General features: G+C 43.7%; 1 long non-coding RNA gene across 1 annotated transcript; it reads left to right on the top strand.

Moving 5' to 3' along the window:
* The first annotated feature begins 753 nt into the window (after positions 1-753).
* On the top strand, positions 754-2,379 carry LOC142830025 (uncharacterized). The gene is made up of 2 exons (XR_012905035.1): positions 754-1,075; positions 1,819-2,379. It is a non-coding gene; the product is annotated as an uncharacterized LOC142830025 (long non-coding RNA).
* The last annotated feature ends 1,803 nt before the right edge of the window (positions 2,380-4,182 follow it).

Here is a 4,182-nt window from a genome sequence, read left to right as displayed (position 1 = left end):
CTATGTCTTGTCTTACTTCAGTTGTAATCTCTTTGGAACAGGGACCTTCATTTTGTTCTGTTTGGACAGCTCCTAACAGAGTGGGGTTCTAGTTGATGGTCACAGCTCCTAAGTGCAACTGCAGAACAAAAACATTTTTTTCTTGTTCTTGTTAAATATTTAATCAGAATTGGATCAGAGACGAGGTTATGAGGCCAAGTGGTGCCCCCCCAACCTGGTGGTAAAGCTCTAATTCTGACTTGTCTTAAGTGAATGTACATGTGGGATCACTACAACTGGCTCATACTACAAAATTCAGATGGGCACCTGAAGTTATTGAGATCTGGGATTCTGCTTCAGACCAGTAAAAAGAATAGACAGAGACCATCTGCAATATCCATGTCTGAGTTTTAGTTCCAAATACCAACATTGTTCCACAATGGTCAAGTGTTGGCCCAAGGTTCAAACCTATTTCTAATTGTATAGCAGCACATGCATGAGAGGTACTAGAAGCTGCTGCATTTTGAAAAGGGGGCAAAATCTTACATTGGCTGCTGCAACGTGGTCAGCCTTGAAAGAAGAGTTAATCCCAAAAGCATCCATTGAGCAAAGGAAGGAAACAAGGCCAGAACCAAGGGTGGACGTGGCAAGGGGGAGAAAGTGAAGGGGGTGATGTGGTTGTAGCCAGACAGCACATTCTGGGGTGGACAATGAGGATGGAATCTGAACGGTACATGAAATTCCATTTGTCTGTGTAGTTTGTAACAGAAACGTTCAGCTTGTATGGCATCCAATGGGAGGAGTCCTTCCTGAACAGCATAAAACCGAACCCATTGTTTGACTACATCGCCCTACTGAGTTGCTTGGCACAATTATAGGTTTCAGACTAAAGTTAGAAATTACATGTCATAAATCATTATTTATGCAGCGAGCGAGTAAATAGGGTGAGTTATAATAAAGCTTACCCAGTGTCAGTGGGTCAACCTTACTTTAATTGATGCACAAGGATTGAGGGAGATACAGTGGCAAGAAGCCAGGACACAATCCCATCACCCCTGGAAATGTTTATCCTCCTCGTTCAATTCCCTTGAATAAGGTCAGTGGTTTCTGTGGACCATATACCATGAGCAGTTCACACGTATCCAATAACAGGTACATAAGGAAACACCAAAGTGGTGTTCTTGCTTCCAGGGGTGCAGTACAATGTTCCTCAGATTAAACATCTTGACAGACCTTGACCTGAAATTCTAGGTTTTTTTTTTTTAATTTGGGGGGCTTACAAATCACAGGGAGGACTTCCTTTAACAAACCACTGAAGTCAATGGATGTAGTTTTCCACTGTGCTAAATAGTGACTATCTTGCATTGTTTTGATGGAGACAAGATTTATGTTATGCCTCCTTGCATAGGGAAATCTGAACACAGCACTTTTTGGAGCTGGGAGCTTCTTGGAAGTAGAGATTGTCCATGTTATTTTAGCATGGTTTCTTTCAGAAAAATGCTGTTAACGGTAGTTATATATGGACGCAGCCTTAAACCATAACACATATTAAGGCTTCATACTTGGTCTCTGCAGGAATCTGAACAATTTACTGTTTGAGGATAATTAGTGGGCTATTGCAATTCTGCCATCCTGGCTCACCATGAGTACTGCCTTCATCCATGTCTAGTCCCATTGATTTCAATGGAGTTACTCGTGGAATACTACTTGGGCCATGTAAAGGATGCGAACTGGGGACCCAGTTGTGTTCAGTTGTAAACATGGTTGAATACTGAACATGTGTTGCTTGTGCTCTGGAGTAAAATTGACCCAATATATTTATCATTTTTATGTTGGCAGGAGTTGTTCTAGTACAAGGATGGAATTGCCAAGGTGGAACTAGGGAGCCATGGGATGGAAAAAGACAAAAGAAAATGTAGATTGTGTATCAGTGGACAATTCATACCAGAGAAATATTTAGGACTGAAGAGTCTCCCAGAGAAAGGAACAAAAACACGGTTGGCAACAGTATCGTTAATCTTGCCTAGCCCTTTCTATGAACACCTTCTCTTTCCAACTAGTTATAGCTTTGCCAAATGTGTGACTCGACTAGAGAAAAATTCAGGGCATTGCAATACAGGAGACCAACCTCTACTTTCAAAGGGATGAGTTAGAGCATACATGCTCAACTTGAAGGTCATGAATGAGTGTCAGACGGCTGAGACTAATATGCCCTTCTGATATTGCTAAACGGGAGAGGATCCCAGAGGAGTCTCAGCCTGTGAAATACAATTTTTTCCACAGTGAGCTGGGACTCAGAACTACTGGGTGAGGTGACTTGCTAGGTCTTTGCACCACTAATTGTCTATGATGTTATAATAAACCATTTGCATGGATGTACTTTACATCTGAAGAGCTTAATAGACTTTCACATAGACGGGTTAATGTTCTATCCCCATGTTACACATGGGGGGTATCAAGGCAGGGAGAGATGAAGTGTCTTTCCCCAAATCACCAAGCAAGTCAGTGGCTGAGATGGGAACCAAATAGAAGTTGCCCAACTCTCAGATCCTCTCTGTTCTAACCGTTGGAAAATGAAGTTCGTCTCTGTAATGACACAGCATGTTAGAACTAAAACAACGTGCTTAGGTTGCATTTTAGGCATGGAACAATATTCTTGTTCTGCCTGTACTGCCTGCGAGGCGCTTGCCTGAGATCGTAAGCGTGCTGAACAAGTCCCTCTCAGCTACCACTTGTTTGATGATGTTCATGAGAAACCAGGTCACATGGGCCAGAAAATTTCAACTTCCTAACAGAAGTTGTGCCAGTGGTGTTCTGCTGCTTCCCAGGGAACACGCAGACCTAGATTGCCATGTCTTCATCTTTTGGAAATGCAATGGCTTGTTTGCATTCCCTGATGCAAGCAGTGTCTTTTCATGCCAGCCTAGCCTGAGGGTTGTGGAGGCTGAGAGAGAAAAGCAGGGAGGACAAACTGATCCCCAAAGGATCACCCTGATAGGCTCCTTTCCCTAGGGAAGATTCCCCACAGTGTGATAGAGTTGGGCCATCACAGTTTGGTGATTGTGTGAGTTCAGGGCTAGCAATAGACTTTGCCAGGCCTTGGGCTATATGTGTGTGGGGGGGAGAAGGCTTGGCTCTGACACACTTAGAAGGGGCAGAGCTCAAGCAGATGGGGTGGGGCTTAGGACAGAAGGGGTGGGGCTTGGGACAGAAGGCGTGGGACTTGGCATGTTATGCAAAGTCCAGCAGCGATACAAAGGGACCAGGCCTCCAGCTGCTGGTTTGCCAAATTGCCAGGGCCTGGGACAACTGCCTCCTTTCCTCCTCTACACCACCCCTCTCAGCAGACCTGTCTGGGGTTTAGTTGGGGTGGGGGCTAGGAACTATGACACCTGCCCAGTGTTGAAAGCGTCAATCTGCTCAGGGAGTGTGAGTTAGACAGAGGCTTGCTCCAGTTTGGGGAGGCTCAGTGAGTCCTAGAACCAAAGTTAGCCTGAAAGCCTGGTCTAGGCTGAAGCTTATATAGTTTGGAATATTCCCTCCAGCCCTGAAAGACTTACATTAAGCCTGCTCCAGCTCCGGAAGACATAAGGCAGTTTGGGGCCAAAGTGAACCTGGTTTAGGCCGAAACCTCATTCCGCCCTTGAAAGACTTAAGTGCAGCCCAGAAGCCACTAGCTTGGAAAAATGACCAGTCAGATTGGACAATGGCCTGGGAAGAGGTTAATTTATTTTAAGGTGATATTGTGGAATGGTTGTTATAGGAAATGTTGTCTCACTGCTGTCTGACATGGTAAAATACATTCAAGCTCACGTCTAACAGATTTTTGTGACTTAGAGAAAGTCCCTAAAATGATCAAACAAATGTGACAACTTTGACATACTCCAGATTCCTGGAGCCTTCTTCAATTCACTAAGATGTAAAAACTGTGCATTATAAACACAGCTACGTGGAGGTAAGTGGATAGGTCAATTTGAGCAGATGAAATGTCATTATGGTGACTTCAAGTTAAGACAATTATTTCACTGAATTATCATGCCATTTACCGAATACCTCAAAGAGCCTTCTAATTGCTAAAGTTAAAGCTGGTAATTATGATGTAAAAATAAATCTTACAGCTCGATTTAGCTTTGCCAAAACGGCTAAGATTGATCCAGAGCCAATGCAGTGAATGAAGAAAATCCAACACACGATCTCACATTT

The sequence above is a fragment of the Pelodiscus sinensis genome, chromosome 6 (genome assembly GCF_049634645.1).
Source record: "Pelodiscus sinensis isolate JC-2024 chromosome 6, ASM4963464v1, whole genome shotgun sequence".
Classification (NCBI taxonomy): domain Eukaryota; kingdom Metazoa; phylum Chordata; order Testudines; family Trionychidae; genus Pelodiscus; species Pelodiscus sinensis.
This window is presented reverse-complemented; position numbering and strand designations above follow the sequence as displayed.